The sequence below is a fragment of the Bombus impatiens genome, unplaced genomic scaffold (genome assembly GCF_000188095.3).
Source record: "Bombus impatiens unplaced genomic scaffold, BIMP_2.2 scf_0033, whole genome shotgun sequence".
Taxonomy (NCBI): domain Eukaryota; kingdom Metazoa; phylum Arthropoda; class Insecta; order Hymenoptera; family Apidae; genus Bombus; species Bombus impatiens.
In genome coordinates, this window is record NT_176452.1 from 1,064,816 (window position 1) to 1,086,782 (window position 21,967).

General features: G+C 39.2%; 1 protein-coding gene across 2 annotated transcripts in view; it reads left to right on the forward strand.

Annotated features, from left to right (window-relative positions):
• Window positions 1-21,967, forward strand: part of LOC100741370 (zinc finger homeobox protein 3) — a 246,712-nt gene that overhangs the window by 27,919 nt on the left and 196,826 nt on the right. For both annotated transcript variants that reach the window (XM_033321904.1, XM_033321907.1), the window contains exon 2: window positions 10,622-10,672. The gene's annotated coding sequence lies outside the window, so the exon portion shown is untranslated. The remainder of the gene's footprint in view (window positions 1-10,621; window positions 10,673-21,967) is intronic.

The following is a 21,967-nucleotide window of genomic DNA, read 5'->3' on the forward strand; positions in this document are numbered from 1 at the left end:
CACGCTCGTTTCCTTATTTCGTCACGATTTTTTCCACCGATATCTCGATCCCTCGAACGTCCGGTGTGCGCTTCTTTCTGCTTCGCGTGAAAAAGCGCGCGCGACCATTTGGACAGCTCTCACAGTGAAAACGTGCTCGAGCCGAAACAACGACGCCCTCCCGCGATACGTCCGGCAAGAGGAACCCTTCCGTTCGGATGCATCCCTGATTTCAAGAGTAAGAGCCACGCTTGTCCCTTCCTAAAACAATGTAGGAGTTCTTTTTTTTTTCATTAAAAATATACATTACGTATATAGTGCGTGGTTCGCGTTTTTCAACAAACTATACGATGATTCCGACGATGGTACGTGCTACCAAGAACGGTTTACTTGATCGAGGGTAGCGGCAGACGTGGGTCAATTTCGAGGTAGTTAATCGACGAGTGAGTTGATTGATTTTATGGCTGTGATCTCCGCGAAGAATATAGATTTCTTTGTTCCATTTCTTTTCGTGGTATGCATATTTCTCAACTGGTAAAAAAGGTAGTCGTAGAATCTGAAGAAAATAGTAGCGAAACAGTTATCGAGGCTGTGTTTTGTCCCTGGATTTTATAAAGTTGCTATTTTTATCATTCGGCGTGTGATTCGTTTGGACGTTAACCTTGTACGAACACATTTCGGTGAATATTTTATGATTCTGTTTCAAAAGATGTTTTAACGTTCTTCGTTCGTTAATCCATTTAATATCATTCTTGAGTGCTTAATCCAATTAAACGTTAAGTGTTATTCACTACTTTAGAAGCATAGAAATTCTCCCTTCCAAAACGAAATCCATTATTTGTGCATAATTACACATCCATTCGATTTATCACGAAGCGATTCGCTGTCAATTTTACACCTCGATGTTCGTAGTCATCACTTCCATATTTCATTCCCCAATCAAGTTCACGACGACTCGAGTTCTGTTTCTTAAATTCCGCCGATCATCTCGCAATTTTTCTCCTCTGAAAAATGTAAATTTCTTCGACGAGATATCTTAATAGCGTGACCATCGAATAGGCATGATTATGTATAAAACGAAAATTCACGCTACGAGGTCACGTCACAGACATCCAGGTAATTTCAAACAATTATCGCCTTTATCCTTCGCGAGTCGCACGGTTATCGACTGCGAAATTAATACGATCCTCTCGATCATTAATCACCAAGCTTCCGTCTTCGATCGTGTAACCGTTACTCGAACGGAAGATCGCGGCCTGGTGTTCCGGCAGCGACGATCCACGCAGCGTGAAGTCAGCCACGGAATTACCTTAGCAACCTTGAACTAATAAGTCTCTCTCTCTGGCTGGCTGCAACGACGTCGCGGCGCTCCTAGACGCGTTAAACGAGAAAACGTTCGACACGTTCCGGGGCAAGTCCGATCGCTTTATGGACACCGATTCCGGAAAGTCGTAAAAATGCGGCGATTTCGGTACCAGGTACATTTACGAAATCCTAGGATCGCATAAATCTTCGGTCGCTTTCGAGCGGAATTAGCGATGTAATTATCGATATTTATTGGAACCGCTCCTCTATAAATCTCTTTTGGTACTGTTAATTGCTTTTACACGGTTCATTAGGATTGACACATTTTTTCTTCGTATTTTATTCGTACATTCGATCGAGATGTTTGCAGCGCTTGTCTCTTCAAACCTATGAAAGTATGTAGTTCGTTTAAAGATTAATCGAATCGATGGCTAGTTCTCAGCGTTTATTTTAGTAAAAAGTTCTCAGGAATTTTTAGTTGGAATCTCTCCAGTGAATTTACTTCTTAAAGAAGATTCGTACAATTTTTACGATCGAGATATACGTGTTAAGAATGTTATACGTTAAAACTGGTATAGACGCGTTTTCTATGACAAAGGTGGTACCAGCCATCTTGTTGGATCGATCAATACGATTCGATATTATTTTAAAACCGTGTAGTTTGACGCGTGGTATGAATTCTAACGATTCTTAATTAAAACTCGTAACGCGATTAAATGGTTTTAAGTTATGCAACGTGTTTACGATATTGGCAGTTGGGGCTCGATCAATGTATTTTAGTTGTTCAGAGAATGTGATTGAAATGTCAGACGAAGGATACGAAGAATAATTGCCGCTTTTTTACTGCTTCAATTACGTCACCGAAACTATTAATACAAACTTCTTATTCCTATTTTGCAGTAATTGCCAGACATGTAATTAAAGGAGCATCCATGTAATTTAATTGCAAACGTAACGTATAATACATACTTTTAGTTCGATCTTTACTCTGCGCGGTATTATATTTAACGAACAGCTCTACAATTAATTTAGATTCTTCTACCATTTTCGTCGTTAAACAAAGAACAACAGCTCCCTGTTTAATTTATTGCACGTTCATTTTATTACGGTGGATGATCAGATGTTTACGACGTAACGAAAAGATCGCAGAATCCATAGTCTAAAATTTTTAATTATTTATATAAACTCTAAAACACTTTGTATAACGAAGAACTCTTCAATTTAAATACATTTCCCACTTTTTCCTCTCAAATAATTGCCAATTTCGTAACCATCGTCGCAATAATCTGACTACTTGCTGTATAAATAACAAATAACGCTGAGATACCAGGAAATAAACAGATTAGTCAATGACATTCGGTAAAGAAAATCTTTCATCAACGATTGCATCTCAACTGTCACAAGCTAATACAAAATTACACAACACCTTCGATCAGCTTGAAAGTCATTTCTAAAATCAAAAGGCAGTTTCGTTGACATTTCCTCTGTCGAAAGAACGAAGGAGGAAATCTAGCACTAAATCAGCCAGCCTTCTATTGAATTAAACAATTTCAAGGAACGGTGTGTACACTCGTTGGCTCATTAATTCATCATTCGTCCGGAGCGGCGGTACCAGCTACCAGAAAGCATCACGAGAAAGTATTCTATCAATCTTGTTACGAGTTTCCGTCGGTGTTGCGCGCGGCAGCGTTTAAAAGAACAAATTCCAGCCGACTATTAGAGACGCGTTCCGTGACGGGCGTCGATTCGGTGGTAATTACACAGTCACAGCAGCTGGTAAGGAGGGGGCAAAGGAAAAAGAAGACGCGGAATCGATAGGGAAAAAGACGATTAAGGAGCGTGATTAATCGTCGATCAATTAAAAGTCGCGGCTGCGCGACGATTGCGTCACGCGTCAGATTCTCTCATTAATTAATTATTAATGGCTTGCTGTAGTAATTACCGATGCAAATCAGCCCTCTAACAGACACTTCCACGCGATTGTTCGTATATTATCGCTGGAAAATTTCATAATATCGCTTGCACGCGCGAAAACGATCGTCAAGATAGAAGGCGATCGAAGAATCTCCTTTAGATGATTGTCGATTCTCGACTCGATTCGATCATTCTCCAGATTTACGATGAGTTAAGTCTCGAACGAATGGTTTTTCTAAATCGAATAAGATACGCGTCACAAAGATAGATGTCATAAACAAATGGACAAATATAATTTTCGAACATCCTCCTTTTAATTAAATACTTTTATTTCACAAAACGGTTGTTGCTATTAATACTATTCGATCTTTAAAAAAGTCTTTCCATTATGTATCACGAGATTGCGCAATAGAGTATTTACATTAGAGCTGCAGATAGATAGAACTCGATGAATCGGCGCAAAAGTAACGCGAATTTCATTGGAAACGTGTATAACAAAGTTCGATCTAAAAATATCCGAAGAATTCGATGCAGATCGTGTCGAACTGCGTAGGTAGTTATACTCGGTGCAGTTCGCTTCTTCTAAAATTAAAACAATCGTGAATCCGTTTTTTTTTTTTTTTTTTTTCTGGCGATTCTTCTGCGAAGTAGAGAGTAGTGGACGCCGAAACGTTGGCTAAATATTCGTCGCGTTGGCACGTAGAGAGTAGTGGACGCCGAAACGTTGGCTAAATATTCGTCGCGTTGGCACGAAGGCTGCGCATGATTATTTTTACGAAATCTTTGATGGCGCCACGAAAATTTCCACGCGTCTTCGCTACGATCTCTCTAAACGGGCCGGCACGCAGCACTTCGAAGGCCGACCGATGATCATTAGTCCTTTTCAGGAAACAAAGAGCCCGCGAAACCCAGACGATACGGTCGGCGCGATAGTTGAAGTAACCAGGCAAACGCGAGAGTCGTTTTATTCGCTGTAGCGAACGAACACGGCAGAGAAAACGCGCGCGGCACACCTCTGCGCGCTCGCGTCGATCATTTTCGCGATCTACGATCGATCCTGGTCCGCCACTGGCGGCAACCAGCTACGGCGCGCAGCGATAATTACGATAAAACCGGCGCCGGCAAAGCGGAGTTAATTATTCAGTGCCGTGCGTGTGCCCACGTCCTCCGTGTCCCACAAAGGGAAATGCCTCGAGGCAGTTGCCCTTCGATGTTGGATTTCGATAGAAGAACAACGAGTGCCTTTCACCTTTTTCAATTGCTCATAGTTCGCGTCTTTCTGTTTATCTTTCTGTTGGCGTGTATCTATAGTTTCACCTTTTTATGTATCCTCGTATTTTCGAATTATCGAGAGTTTGTCTTTCGCTGTAACAATCGTGCGCGAAATATTTTTTATTTCGTAATAAAATTGAAGTGTATTTAGTATACCTACGAAAATCGAAGGGGAAGGGCATTAGTCGCGTTATTTTTTACTTTACTTTACTCGCACTCAGAAAACGAAGAATTAGGAAATGGAATTGTGGAAATAACGATATGAAAATACGCAGAAGTATGTGTACTTTACTAATAGGCGAGTAGAACACGACAGGAACATAATCGATAAATCAAAACGGTTGAGTAATTTAATCTGACGGATTAACATAGTTTCGACGACAATATTTGTGTTCGGTGCTTCGTTATTGTTTTTGGCATACTCGTACAAGTTTGCACGGCTGTGTAATAATAGATTTTCGAAGCTTCGTGGATTTATTTGTCCCTGATTTTTTTTTTTTCGTGGAACAGTTCGTGCAAGTGAAACGCGCGTTTTTCTTTAAGCTTTCACGACGAAATGAAAATAAACGGAAGGCTTTTGTGTTTAATTGTTCTCAATGGTTTGGTTAGTGGTTGTTTCGAATATGTGTCTCGTTTCTCGTGCGAGTGTTGGCTTTCGTATAAAACTCGGTTGCTTGGAATTTCTGGAATTTATTCAATCCCTGTCGTACGTGTTGTAATTCTTTCAGAGTTACGAGATCGTTAGGTCTCATCTTGATTACGCCACAGGTACAACACATTAATACGCGATTGAGATAGAACTAGCAGACTCGAGAAGTTTTGTGCAACTTCTTTATCCTCTACAAAATTCGTAATATTTATAGATGACAATTTGTAGATGGTTAGTCCAACTTTTATTACATATGATTTCCTCGTTGAATAATTCACCGCGTAAATTATAAAACACGAAGTTATAGTACTTGCGTCGCATATTTTTTCAATTTTAAAAAGTTTTATATAAAAGTTACTTATCATCAGAGGCAACGTATTTTAGCGTTATTGCTTAGATATTATTAGCTATTCTGACACAGTAATCGCCACACATGTTCTACATTACTAGTGCTTTCTATTTTACACGATCGTTATCTTCCGATCCCCAAGTATTCATCGTCGGCACAACGAAACTACTACAGCCTTAAAACGTACTCTTATTTCCAATCTACAAGAGGAAGCGAAGGATAACGCAAACATTATTACCAAACCTCGAAAGCCCAAAGAATCTTTAGAATCTTCACGAATTCAGCCCGTCAACGATCGAATCTCCAACCATTCGAGCACACCCGCGATCATTACCGACTAAATTAAAAAAGAAAAGAAAAAAAGACGAAGAAGCGAGAAGAAAGGAAAAGAAAAAATCATTTCTCGAAAAGTTTCGAGCAGGACGAATTCAGAGATCGGTAACGATCGTGGGGCAAATGATCCACGGAGGATTCAGCAGCCTCCGGGAGGGACACCGCGGGCGGTCCACGATCGGGTAAGAACGAGGAGGAAGGCGCTAGGATGACGGAAAAGGAGGGTCGCCTCTCCAGTGGACGTTGTACCACGCGAAAGAGAAACAGAGATAGGCAGACTATGAGGGAAGGCGAGGAGAGAGGAATCTTTTACGGATCGACTACCAGAACGATGAAATCGGTGACGGAGAAAGGGGCGGACGTAGGCGGTCATTTGTTGCTGTTTATTAATTCGAGGCGAGGCGAGATACGTCCACTTTGTGCGGTTCGGTTGCTCGTTTCGCCCACGCATAAATTTCTCTCTATGTGTTTCTCTCTCCCCGCAATAACGCGCGCACGTAGGCCACAATGGCGCGCGCGTCCGCCCGATGATAATGCAGGACATCGTAAATAAAATATGCCCCGATGGCCTGGCGGTAGGTGGTGGAGGAACGAAGCGGGGGAAGGACCTGGTCGAAATTCCGGAACGAAGCTTTTTCGTAGCGGCGAATCGGTGATTCGTGGATCAACGACGAACAACCGGACGAGGGCCGAAAAGCATCGTAAAGGCGGTAATAAAAGCGCTGCTACTAACATGTCGCTCGCGCGGCTTTTTATTGGCCAGGAAGGACAAGACGTTACCTCCGCCCGGATCTGGCCAGGACATTGTTTTGAAAGGGAAGACACCGTGTTCTCTTGTACGTCTCGCGAACTCGCCTCTGCAATAGGCCCGTGTAACGTTGTAACGAGCTTTTCAACGATTTGCAAAGTTCGTGGCACGTTCGATTGCTTGGATGCACAAGAACGGTGATTGCGAACTATAGTGCGGTAGGAATCGATTGTAACTGTGATTTAGGGTACAATGTTAAAAACGCTGTGCGGTAAATATAGGTAGAAAGCTTGTAACGCTGATTTTGATTCTGAGTATACGATCCTTTTCGCATTTTAAAGGCTTCTGTATTGTTGGAACGGAGAATAGAAGAAAGCAAGAGAATTCTTCATTGACGAAGCATTAATCGATATCCCGTGTATCGCAATTAACGCGTTAAGAGCAGCCATTTAGAGAAGTAAAATTTTCAGAAACGAAATAGTACAGATTTTAATAAAATATTAAATATTACTTGTGTAATATCGAAAACGTATTATTCGAAATATGGTAGCACCTTCAACCTCGACCGATTATTACGGATGAGGTGTGTTACGTGTTCGATAATAGCCAGTGCATACACGGCAGATAACCCAACTAAAAGAGTTATCGCTAAAAAAACTACCTGTTTGATATCGTACATGTTGAACCAAGCGTCGTACGTACTTGTATGTATATCGCAGCTGACAAATTAATATCGCTGGTTCGACTCGTCCGGAATCAACGCTGCAGAGCCCTTATCGCGATCGATCGAACAGCGTCGAATTAATTTCGGTAGCACCTGTATCGATTATAAGAGAACGTTCTTTTTCTCTGTCTGTCCGTGATCACGCTCGGAGGCAACATTAAAAATAACCACGGTATCGGCCCTCGTGCAACGAACCACCCACGTCTCTCGGTCTCACATTACGATCGCGTATCTCTTTTAATACGGTGCTTCGCCGAGAGGGCATTATGCGAAATTTTTTGAATTTTCAACGAACGACGCCGCTATTGACGAAAATAACCACGCTTACCCTACCCTTTACCATCCGTTCCATCGGTAACCGAAGATCTGACCAGCGTGCAAATCACATTTATTATGCGAAAAATAGAGTGGTTCGTCCACAAGCTTCGTCCGAATATCACAATGAGTTTTACCAGTGCTGATTATCGCGATCTCGTAAAGAAAACTGGAATGAACAAGACATGGGATTGTTCTCTATGCTGATATCGATTTCGATTGCTCTTGAACGCTACTTTTGTAATTAGATCACTGGTATGCTTCGAGGAAGAATACGGATTATAGATATCGTTTTTCAAGAAGAATGTGGTTTCGTAATTTTTTGTTGCAACGAATGACACGACACGTTAAGGAATTATTAAGGAATATTATTCCTTTTGTTACGAATTGTCCTTTATGTCACGTATTAATGTTAGTGGAGTGTTTAAAGCAGTAAGGTATATTTACGATCGGGATACGTTTATTATCGAAGTCTTTATGAAGGTTAGGGATAGATAACGATTTATTATGAAAACTACAGGGACTAGTTACGGCATAAATCCATTAAATTAGCACTTGATTCTCCAATTGCGAAGAAAATTCGTAGATATCCTTGTCGAAGGAAAATGATTATTGATTTTGTTAAATGCACGTTAACATTCATAAACTGGAAGAATGGAATCTTTTTGGCTGTGTGCGTACTTGTGTGTTTCTTTTACGCATATAAACATTCATAGGATCGAAATTGTCACAAATTTATTCTATACAAATAGAAAAATTGTATCTAGTCAATGAAACAATTCTTTGATTTTCTTGCAACAATTTGAAATTGTAACGAAGCAATCATACCAATTTATCAGACAAGATATCATTATACGTAGATATGTAGCTCATTTGTTCATTAGTCTACTATCTTATTGAAGAATAATAAACACCGTAAGCATACAGTTTGCAGCGAATAGCAAGACTATAAAGAAGGAGGTCAGCTATACATTACATCCCTCACGATGACGAATTTGACCTTAAGCGACCATTTAATTTTGGACGAAGAACAATACACGAAGCTGAGCAAATATTTTTACATCAATACAGTAAGATAAAATAATACACCTTCGAACTCATCAGCTTTCGTTATTGAATCAGAGATCAAAGAAGTTTCTCGAAATTAATCTCCAAACTTCTCTAAGCTGCCATTTTATAATAGAGATACGTAGGATTATCTACCCAACTATGCTAAAAGCAAAAAGTAAGAAAGCTAATTACATCGTTTTATTACACCATGGAACGCAATAATAGGACAAATATCTTTAACCCAACACTGTCAGTTCGATATTGTTTGAGACTGTATCATACCTGCCATTTTCTCTTCCATCGAATCAGTTTCTTCACAAAAATTTACTCAAGACGAATTTAACTTAAAAAATCCTTCGAAAATTCCAAGAAACCACGAGAGAAAAGAGAATAATCGTAACCTAAAGTCGATCGAGACGTTTCGATTGGAGTACCGGAGACGGATAACAAGATCGAAGCTCGAGGCTGGTTCCATGCCCGCGGAGAGACATCGATGGTTATTATGAGCAACACCATGGGGACCCGTAATATAGCCGAGGCGTTGCTGTAGGTCCGCCGCTTCTCTCCGCACGCACACCAACCGTGGACACTCTCCTAACGGCTGTAAAAAATGATTCTCGCGGCGAAAGACATGTAAATTTATGAAGGCCCTCGAGGTCCCTCTTCTGCCTACGTCCCTGCCTCCGACACAGATGCATTGTTGCGCTAACAATTAATTAATGTCGCTTTAATTGTACCTGCACACCATGCTGGTCACACTTCCACTTTGTTTCGTTTCCTTTCGTCTCGCCTCGTCTTGCCTCGTGTCGTTTCTTCCTTCGTTGGGTTTGGTCCTCGGTCTTCTTTTGTCTTTGCATTCGGTCGAACGCACGAAATTATGCTGATCAGCCGGTGCCGTTTCGTCGTATTGTTCTTCCTCGAGGATACCTCGAGGTGAGCATTTCGAGAAGCGTGTCCCTTCTTCGTAGCCACATTGTTTCGTGGCGAGCGCATTGTGAACGCGTTGTGCACGGCGAGGCGGTATTTGCTAATGTGGGACACGTGGTATTGTTAAGCTGATTGATAATTGTTTTTTTAATTAGACCCCTCGGGGAACGAAACTCATTACGATTCCGATGAATCGTTTCTGGCGACGCGTGTCGACCGTTCGCCGGATGTGAAAGCGCTCGGAATTTTTCAAACCTGTGAAATTGCGAGTTTGAATCAGCGAGTTGGCTCGTTGTTCTTTTTACGTTTTGAAAATGTTATTTTTAACTCTGTAGTGAAGAGGTTTCAATGCTTCGTAAGTTTTGCGACCTTTTGTTATTGCAGATCTGTTTGCAACATAATGATGAAATTATAAAATAGCGGGCTTATTCATACTATTTATTAGTATTTCTTCGCACTACAAACGTGTAAATAAATTTGACAATGAATCTTCCAAATAAAAAACTGCAAAACAGCGATACAGAACATTTCTTAAATCATGTTCCTACGATTTTGCGACACATAAAAATTTACAGTTTCAAAGTCTTCTATTTCACTTGGGAAATTTACGTATTTCAATCTCAAGACAAAGAATTAATGGTCATATCCAAATCGATTACCTCGAACTTTGTTAAAAATTGCAACGAAAGCGCAGGCCAAAAGTATCGAACACGTTATTTCGATCCATCTGACTATAATCTCGTCACTCTAAACGTATGCAAGGTACAATGTATATCACTGGGCGATGATCGTTCGCCTGCAGCAAGCATTTCCGCGAACAATTTTTGCGCAGGATGTTGCGCTTATCGCGCGAGAATCTCGCCGGATGATCGGCGACGCGTTTAAGCTTCGGAGCGTCATAATCCAGTCGGTGAATTTCACACCTGCGCGATATGAGCATTAATGTTCCCAGGGTTTGTTATGTTTTTCACGTTACAAGCGTGTGTTCTTGTGTATTTTCGATGGTTGTATTGGTGCACGTGGTGTTCAACGTATGCTCGTATTTTTCTGTTACAGGATATAAGGGAGCGGAAGGAGCGTAGATGAGTTCTACTGTCTGCGTCCTCGGTAAGTCGTGAACAGCGAATATAAAGATAATATAAAATGTCTCACGACCGAGCGCACGGGGTCTTTATGACATGCACGTATTATCCGACCTGTACGGACTTTCATTTAACTAACGAGGCAGCGCCTTTTGAAATTTATAAATGTCGCGGTGTAACGTTACATTCCTTTCAAAATGATACGAGCCTCAGGAGTTGGCTTTAGTTATGAGCTGATCGGTTTTATTTTAACCAATTAACTTATAAATTATATCTATAGCTATTTCGATCGTCGGGGATAATCTTCTTTTCGAAAGATTTGTTGCTGCTTTGGTTTGGATAATTGAATCTGTAGGTACGAAACAAATTACGAGTGAAAATCAAACCGATGCATTCTACATTTAAATAACCACCTATCCTTAAAATTGTTTATAATATATTCGTAAAAAGATTCGACGCGTGTTCAAATATTTCTTAAACCGCTGTATCTCGACCAGATTGGTTAATCTTAAATTTCTCTTAACAAATAACAATTTCTCTTAATAAAGATGTCTTCTGATTAGAAAACGTACACGACAAACGTCGTTAAAAAAGACACAAAAATAATACGGAAAATTTCAGCGAAAAATTATATTCAGAGTGTCGACCACAAACCGTAACTACCCCCAATCGTATGCTCGGAACCGATAATCTCTACTGAACTTGCGAAGCGACATCGGGACAAATTTTCGAATGAAAACGATTCCTCGCGAGACTCCAAGCCAGCCCCGTATCACGAAGAAAGAAATACAGATTCGAGAGGAGAGTAAGAAAGAGACGCGAAAGACTGAGACGTGGCAGCAAACTATGGAAGAAGAAAAGAGGCGAAGGATGAAGGAGACAGTCCGGTTGCCGGACTACCTCTTCTTCCCCATAAATACGGATTTAGTCGCGCGGTTTACGAGCGAAAACGTGTCGAGCTTCGCGAGGCTGGCCGCGCCTAAATTATTAAAGTCGTAAACGATCGAAATCGTCGTTAAGCGGCGCGCGAAGAAACCCATCGGACCTGCCTCCGCGTCTCCACGACGACGACGATCATTTTTCCCGAGCGGCGTTTCATTGTTGGACCACGGCTAAGCGGAGCTCTGTTGGTCGCGTTGCACCGTCCACGACAATAAACGGGCTTACTCTTGAGCGAATACGCGCGACCAGCCGAGCCTACTCTTCTCGCGACCATGGTGACGTCCGAACCGAGCATAGATCAGACTGCAGGGTTATTGGCACCGGTAATCTCGAATGGCGCGAGTAATATCGCTCGATGAGTTGTTAACGCGAGGCGTTACGCGAATAAAATATTCCGCGTCGAGATCGCCGTCAGATTTATCGCCAACGCGTTCCACGCGCGGTTCGCCCACCAGAATTTCGACCCCGCGTGGATTCTCATCGTTCGCGCGTTCTGATTAGACACTGCGAATGTTTATTATATATACGTTTAAAAAATTACTTTTTCCCCCCAAAATAATTTATTTTTTTTGGGAATACGATCGAGTAAATGAAATTTCACCTGCTTGATGGGTCGTATTAACGAACATGTTTTCTTTTCCTCTTTCATCCAATAGCTAGATTCTATTTTTCTATTCTAATTTTTTCTTATCAGGGGCATTTTTCATCCGACCGTGTTCCTTCGGGAAGTACGTAGTTATTGCGATTCAAATAATTCGCGCGTTTTATTTGCACGCAACTCGAATTCATGCGAGTAAGTAAATCGCAGATGCTGGAATGCCACGTGTTTCGCGTTAAATATTCATCATAAATAATTAAACGCTGTTATCAGGAAATAGCATTTCCTTACGATTTCGAACATCCAGCGATAAAATAGGACGAATCGTAGAAATTTACAGTCGTTTATAGCATCATAAATTCTATCCGCTTTGGCTGGGTCTTTGATAGATATTTTAAGCAGAATGCCGCGATAAACACGTTTACTTCGCGGAAAATGCAACGAACGCTATTAAATCTACTGTAATTATTTTTCTATTTTTCGGCCGTGTTCTACTTCTTTCTCTCTCTATTTTTGCGCTATTGATTCAGAACTATGGGTAGAAAATATTCGATTAATAATAATCTATCGGTTCTCTCGTTGTTACTTTAAAATATCTTTCGGAATTTATTTAAAAACGGAGCTGTTTAAAGTAGGATCTTTAGAAATCGGAGTTTATCAAATCTAGAATAATTAAGAAACGGTAATCTTTATTCGATATTCTCTAATATATTCCTATATCAGACTTTTATTATATAATTAATTAGTTGGTGACGATAGGATATTATGGTTTGGAAATAAAATATCTTGCTTGTATCTATACATTTCGCTTCAAATATATAAAATCGTTCCTCTCAATATACTCTTTTACCTTCTTTTCAAACGATTTGACGAAATTTTTATCTCACGAAAAATCGTTTCGTCTGTCAACGAAGCGTCTTAAAAAATAAAGTATGCAAACGATCGACAATAAATAATGAACGTACGAATACTTACCATTAATTATCTTTACCACATATGCTTCGTTAATGATCTTATACGCAATTAATAATCCATGTTTTCTGCATTGCACAATATTGCTAGTTGCCTTCTGTCGCCTTATTTAGTTCATTAATTTCCGACTGAAAGGAAACGGGTGCATCGTTTCTCAGAAATAAATATCCTCGTACAGTGTCGCCGTAATGAAAGCAATTTCGTACAATCTCGTACGTAATTCCGTGTAATTTTCTGGCTTGTAATATTTTTGTCCTTTTTCCGTGGAATTTAGAGCACCGTTTATGGAAATTAAGAGGATTAAGGTTGCCACTGTACAACAGTTAATGATCTCTACAGGTACTCGCGTTTCTTGTCCACCGATAAGATTTTAATCGCGTCGATCCTCTAGTAGGTAACGAGCAAAACGTTCGTTCGAAGCTTCTTCTACTAATTAACATCGTGCCGCGTATAATTTTCTCGCGCCATTCTGCTCGCTTTGAAACACTGACTGTATCAAAATAGCAGGTACAACGCTTAATTAATCGGTGGAATTCGTGAAAAAGCAGGCAGAAGCATTTGTAAATATAGGTTCGAGAACTGGTCGTTTAGCAATATTTCTTCAAATTTATTTCATCAGAGGCTTCTCCGGATTAACTTCTGCTTACGAAATGTGATTCAAATGTAAATTCTTCATTCTGGTTCGAAATATTAAATTAACTCTTATTAATGGTATATATGATATAAATAATAGCGATATCAATGGTTACAAATAAAATATCCATTTTCAGAAAGTCTCTATTTCAAAATTTCCTATCATTGTTAAACGTTAAATGTCAATTTAAATTAAATGAAATTCGTGTTGGTTAAATAATTTGCAAGAAGATGTATGTGTAATTAATGTATAATAATAGGAATTATTCGTTTCTATGGAATATTATTCGTGTAAATTAATAAAATAAAATTCTAACTGAAATAATAACTGAACAAGTGTGTGAAAGGCAGCTTTAGCAGCATTATTTAATTTACTCAATTCTGTACCAGAACAAAATCGTATTCTTGGTAATAAAAATATTTCGTTATCTCGATTTTTTAAATACCGGTTGTCAAGCACGAGCAAATCGCGGAAGAACCGACTTAGTGTTGGTAATGTTAAAACCTCCGTGTACAATGTTATTAGCCAAACGTAGGCAGTACACTTAATATATTCTGTCTATCTGATCGAAACGCTTTAATTGCGAGGTGATTATCTGCCATTATCGAGTGACTAACGCCGGTTTTGTTGCTTAAAACACCAATTTACGTAATCAAGCTGAAGTCGAACGTTCATTAGAGACGGAAGTCAATAATGACGTAAAAGAAACGCGCAAATTTAGACAGGACAAGCATAATTATCGTTTTAATGAACCGTGTGGTACAGAGAAAAAAATTTTCGTGGAAGAAGATCAAAATGTCGAACCATGAACTTAACAAAAAATTAACGGCAGAGAAGATGAGAATTTCACTGTAACGTATTTGTTCATTATTACAATATGCGGCGCGATACTGATTTTGATATAAGAATGCGAAGTAAAAATCATGAAATTAAAGAAAAAAAATATAGAAAATAATAATTGGTGCAATCCACACGCGTAAAACTTTATGCGACACATTTAAGTTTCGCATAAAAGTCGTCTGTTAATAAATACATGAATCACGTACAATACGTTAAATTAAAAGGCAGAGAATAGCGATCATGTTACCAGCATTGTCTTGTAAAACTTCATACTTTTTTTTAAGTTGATCGCTAATCACATAGCTAGCTAACGAGTTTGAAAAGTCTGCAAGAAGTAGAGTTAATTAGTTCGACTTACGAGATTCTTGTTTAGTATATCTAGGTAGGGAAAATCCAACCAGGAGTGAACGTGTCAATAATCGATTTACTATTTAGTCATATGGAAATATTTGCAACAGAGCGGTATAATTTATATGTTAAACGATGTTATTCGTATCTTTAATACGACGGAAATAAGATCTGAATTTAAAGTACGTAGTTTAAACAACTAACGCTTTTCATGAAACAACGATTTATCGAAGACGCGTGTTCGTAAAAAGGATATCGTTTTTGGAAAGGAGAAAAAAGAAACGCGAATTCGACATGGATAAATGATATTGAAACGAACAAAATACGTGTCTATACGTGGGAAACGAGCAAACTGATTGTTAAATCGAGGATCACAAAGTGTTCGCAGTCACGGGGTCAGAATTTGATGAAGCACATTGATCACTCATCGGACGAACACTCATTTGACCACTTTTATTTCGGATGATCGCGCGAATGACCTGTGTGAAACTAATCCATCATCCGTTTGTATTAGCGATCAATCACGTCAAATGGCACGGTTTTGAAAGTTTGCACTGAAACCTGGATAAAATGTTCGCCGATGATAACGATCTTATACCGGCGAAATAAATCTTTCGATTAATGTAGCTTAATTGCGGTAAACGAGAATGTCGGTATAGAAATCTTGTATCACATTGATTTGTTAGAAGAATTTTTTCATGCAAAGTTGTTTATTTTTTTCCCCGGCGAGCCATTCATTTTCATTTGTCAATCACGTTAAACGATTAACGTTCGTAACTATCAATAACCGAGGCGTTAAACCACGTTTATTCGAAATTGTTTAACAAAATCCAAAGATCACAATATACCCACTAACGAAATTGACACTTAATCATTTCCTCAGCTGCTTTCCTTCATTCACAGGTATCGCACACTACAACTGTACATGTAGGCACTCAAACATCGATCGAAAGTAATTTTATCTCTCGACAGCGTTTCTCGTTTTATAATTCACAGACATTTATTAATTTTCCAATTAACGATTATCTTTCCAGGATCTTTGATTACGATCGAACGCTATATTATTTACATATGAGAGTAAAACATGCTGAATTTTCAAAGTCGCAAACAAAATTATTTTAATCGCGCGAAAATAAAAACTGACGACGACACCGATTAAAAGACGCGAGAGTAACCTTGCGAGAACGTATTGAACGAAAAAAAGAGAACAGACAGGCGCAAGAATGCTTAAAATCACACGAGAAAGATGTGGTGAGTTTTTAAGAAGAAGTCCATTATGTATATTATATTTTAATCGTTATTAATGTAGAATTATCATATAAATTATACTTATCATGCAAATCGTTGCGGAAAGCGGAAATTGAATTTTTATCGTGAATCGTGTTACTGACAAATTAGTTATGGTTTAACGTTTTACGCGTTCGACATCCGCGTCATGGCTGTCAATGAAATTCGTCACGCTCTTGTAAACAGCTTATGCAGTGTCTCTTATTCGTAAAGTTCGCGTCTGTATCTCGAAGATGCGGCGTCGTGTTATTCCGTTAGAGAAATCGTCAATCAATCGAATAGAGTAGTCTGTCCTCTTTGTTGCAGATGATATACTTATATAGATTACTATCATTATACGCAATGAAATCTTATGTAGTACAAGTAGGTATTTGGATTTTCGCATTATTGTGCGATGCAGTGACGTGTAATTTGCGCCTTTTTCATCTTATCTCAAACAACCATATCCTATTGACGATAAGAATAAAATATACAAGAAATTTGTTAAATATAGAACAAATAAATAAATCTAAGGACGCAACGAGGTTGGAAAGTATGTATGTAAATATTAAAAGAAACTTCAATAGGATTATTGTTCGTTTAAAGATGTTTGATCATTATTTAATAGCCTTAAAAGGCACCGTTTTTCGTTCACTTACCTTATTACCTATAGTCGCTAAAAACTTGAATGAGCGGATCGCATCGGATAATCAAGCAAACATTCTAGTTTTCATTAATTTAGATCGCTTATCGTGGACTATTTTTGTGCCTTATGCACATTACGAACGATTAAAAGTATATAACGTTCTGGCTAACGAATAAAATTTAATCGAGTGAAACCTCGTTTGATCCAATCAGTCAGTTGATTGTAAATTTACTTTATCTTGCTACCAGGTCTATTTTTTCGAATGAAAAACAGTTCGATTATACAAAATACCCTGAGATCTTATAATAAAATCTTGATAAATTAAGCAAATCCCTAAAGCCATTATATTTGCCATTTTTGATTCATAAATTATATCGATCATAAATATGATTATATCGATATAAATAAATATAATTCAATTTCAATATCACATTAAAAATCTGCTAGAAATATTTTCAATACATAATATCGGCATCGAGCCAAGTTCATAATTATTCGAAGCAAGCAACGAGCGATCTTCGGTTCTCAATCTCGATATAAAACAGCAAAAAGCAGGAAAAGTAACGTTTTAACTGTTCCTATAACAAACGATCCATTCGCTGATAAAAAGCAAGAGAAACGAAGAGACGTGGGAATTAATAAAAAGCGGCGCGCCGATACCGCGGTTTAATCATTCATCGGTCGTATCGATCCTGCTGGAAAGCAGAAGTTTATGGATTTTCCCGCGCGAGCACACTGCAGGTCTCCAGCACGTCTGAGATTAGAACCGTTTCTGGGAACGTTGCGTGGCTGGATTCACGTCGATCCTCCTTGTTACGTATTGAAGATAGGTGGCACGCACTAGGTGGTTGACTACAAAGAAGCGAAATCGATTTGCAATTGAAATCCCGCGCGTCGTGTAAGTACGTGGCCGCGGGTCATCCGATTACTATACGCCAGTGTATACGGTCGTTTCTCTGAACCTGGATAGCTTCGATAACGGACCAAGTAAAGATGACGAAGAGGAACCACACGAGATCGAGAGTCGTTCGACTGCATTGCGAGTGATCGTGAAACCTACCAGGTTGCTGACCCTGAACAGGGATATCTATGGAATCAAAGTGATCGATGCGATATGATCTTAGTTTTATTCTATTTTTTATCATCGTGAATTTTTAAACTCCTTTGACGAAACACTAAACAGTTTTATTTCTTTCGTCTCTTATTTTATATTATATCGAGTTTTTCAGATTTACGGTATTTTACGGTCATTTGGTAAATAAAATAGTAATTTGTAGTTTAATTATAAGCGTGATCTACTTTCCTATAGGCTATCTTAATCTTTTATTTTTTCTTCGTTTAATTTTTTATTCTCCAACGATTTGACGTTTCGAGGTTCGATGGTAGCGATGGAAAACGTATAATGATCAGGAACTTGTTGAACTTTTTAGGAAACACACCTATAATATCATCTTTTGTACGGTGCTTAATATTATAACTGGAATTATGTAATTGTTATCGTTGTATACTTGTATGATCCTAATGACTGCTTGCATCATTCCACGAACCTAGAATTCTTGCTCAAGTATATTTAGGTTGAGAATTCAGAGTAAAGCATTAATATTTATGAGAATGGAAATTTCAGTTTTTCTTGTTCGATTATTTGCGAGAGCATAGAAATGCAAGGGAAGAATACCTTCGAATTGAACAAAGATATAATTGCTTACATTAGAATTTCCACGAAAATCCGCCATAGCGAATCAAACTCATTTTCTAAGTAATTTCTGTTGAAAACAAAGAAAGATATCCTTTTAACGGAATCCTATCGATGCTGGGGAGAGAAAAAGCGTCCGGTAAAAAATGGAAACAGAGTTCGTGTAAAGGCTCTCTCTAATTTCTCCTACACGCACTTAGTCTTCGAAAACAGACACGTTGATCCCCGAATTAAGAGACTCGAGGGGCTGAGCACGGGAAAGTTTGGTTTGGAAGCGTCGAAGAAAAGTCTCTTCGCCTTTTTCTTGCCGCGTCCCTGCCTTTTTGTACGAATCAACGTGGTTCTTTAATTGCTTTTTGTTGCGCTAATCGATCGCTAGGCATTTCAGTTTCTCGTTCTTGCTGAAACGGCCGAATCTCGAGATGCATGTCCATTGTTGCGCCAAAATACTTCGATCGATAACGATTAATTCGTTTTTGATCATTTTTCTGAATCGACGAGCAATAACTTTTTTAACGATCAACTTTTACTTAAGGTCTTTCGATTTTGCAGTTTTTTCTATCCACAATTTAACTTAATAAATTACATTTACTTACGTTTTTAACTACAATCTCGTAGATGACAATTTTTTGCACGTCAACTTTATAATCATCGTATTATAGATTATCGCGACAAAAATCTTATTTCCCTCGTTCAAGGTCGAAGGATTCGATAGAAATTCGAATAGCAAGCATCCCTCGTCGAAAGAACTTCTCCTAATTGTATTCGTCCGCTAAAAAGACCTTAATACGCGTGCAAAACCTAATTTCATGGAAGTTCGACTTTTTCTTCGTTTCCATCCGCCAACAGCGTCCATGCCTGTGGATAACGTTCCAAACAATGAAGGGAACGATCATCCTTTTAAGGGTTCCAACGTTTGAGTACAACATCCCCTATGCATTTTTGATCCCCTTTTTCTCGTCTTCTTTTTCCATATAGTTTTCTATGACTAACTCGTTCCCTTCAACGATATTTCCCTATCGATTGATCTTCTTTCGTGGTTCTGCTTCATCCCCTTTGACTAAGCTATAGTCTTCGTTCCTTTCATAGGATCCTTTACTTCGATAAATTTTCCTATCTTCTCTATCCGTTTCATCATCGGGCCACGACCCCAATTTCACTCTTAATATTGTCTTATACAACTTCCTCAAATAAATTTCCTACTTTTTAGAATACAATATAATTAGAGTACAATAGAAGAAACATTAGTCTATTTTTTATCCCCGTTTCTACATCATCGTACACTACACATTTGAATATCTATTCATATATATTCCGTACGTTATTGACCAAACATTTGAAACTGCCATGCGTTTCATAAAATTATTTTCAATCAATAACGAAATTAATCGAAGATTCATAGATACAACTAACAATGAGAAGACTTATAAATTCTCGACTAATGGTGTGTATCTTTTCATATTATAAATAATCATTCGCACGCTAGATATGATAATCTCAAGACACCATCCAACAACCCTTGTCTATCTGCGAATTCTTCGAACCGAACAAACCTCTGGTTTTGCAAATATTCTCTGATAAACCTGGAAACGACGAAGAACCTTTCACAGCTCGATCTCGAGCATCTCGGGACCTATACATCTTTGGATCGAAAAGGCCGAGGTCACGACGAACACGAGGACGATTACAAAAGCGGGCCGGCAGGTGGTGGGGCCCAGATTCGTCCCCACGTATCGGCAAGAATATCGAGTGTCGACCTTCCGGAGGGCTCTGCGAACCGTTCGAACCGTTTTCGATCGGTTCGATCGGGCCCCCATCGTGCCTCTTTCTTACAATGTTTCTCACGTGATCCACAGACAAAAGCCGACGAATTCCAGCGTGAAAATCCGCGCCGCTACCGGGTCCACGGTGTCTCGTGACAAAGAAGGCGAGCACGGGCTCCTAGAGGAGGCTGGCAACTCCGCTATGAAATCAGTTACGAAATCACGGGGTCCCATTCGAGCCGAAGTACGAGTACTCTCTCTGCTCCTCTTTGTTCCACTAGTTTTCCTCGACATCCCCCTCGCGTTTTATACCGCCACGGAGTCGATCATTAATTTATAACGAACCAGCATCGCCTGTTATTATTCCATAGTTACACGATCGCGTGATTACACGCGTAAAGCGATTGAATCGACGAGTTGAAATTGTGAACGGTGCAAGTGTCACGTAGTTTCGACAGGGGTAAAAAAACTGGATCGCTGATAAATTTGAAGCTCGTAACTTTTACCGCTTCGATGCTATCGACTTTTATCCTTTACTATTTTTATAAATTGAAAGGAGAATGAAGGATAAAACACGTGTTTCGGATTAGTTTCGTTGAATAGCAAAGGAGCTGCTAACACTCTGTGGGTGATATTGTGATTCAATATCGTAAATCATTGGAGCAGATATTAAACTAATCCCTAGAATGGGAATTAGAACCGATAAACTATAAATTAGCTTATGTTATAAGAAATCGTAGAGTAACGGGAAAATAGCTTTCACCGACATATGGCCCTACCAATGAAAAATCATATCGATCAGAATCGAGCAACTTGAAATTATAACGCGACAACGAGCATCGAAGCGTGTGTCAATGAAACAGTATGGTGGGCGATTAACAGATTCGATCGGTGTGCAAACATGGCCCAGGTCAAGCCACGAGACTATCGATTGGCCCTTCCCGGAAGGCAGGGGCCGTCGTGTAATCCGACTGCCGCAGCCGTCCTGAAATGGAATTATTTCGACATCGGTTTCGATCGTCTACCCTCGACAGGGCTATCGTCCTCGTCGTGAACGTCTCGTTTGTTGTCTACTCAAGGAACCGCTCTATACGTGCGCGATCCGTGATATCGTAACGATCGATGGACAACGATGTTGTATAAATTCTTGGAAGGATGTACATAATTGAATCTCGTGTGTGCGATACAGCAAAAAGACATCGAAGAGCATAGAGGAAAGAGATGTTAGAGATGTTAGAGATGTTGGAAACTATAGAGGGTAGAAGGATAAGGGATGTTTGTGGAATAACTGAAAGACAGGAGAAAAGTCTCACTAGCGACGAAGTTTTTATTTTCGAAAAGCTGTGGAAACAATTTAAAATTTATTGATAAGACCTATGTGCTTAACATTCAGCATATAGTTTGTTCTCTCTGGTCCCTTCTCTTTGTCTTACTCTGAACTTAAAAATTGTCTGATTTAAAAACAATATCACGTTGAATTAAATTTTAAATTTCGTTTCTATCGAGAAAAAAAAATCTTCCAATTGTTGCTTAAACATACCGTGTCCAGTGTTAGGCTTTGACTGGTGGAAGAACAATCCCTTCTTGAAACGTACGCATCGAAACTCAGTCAGCTTGG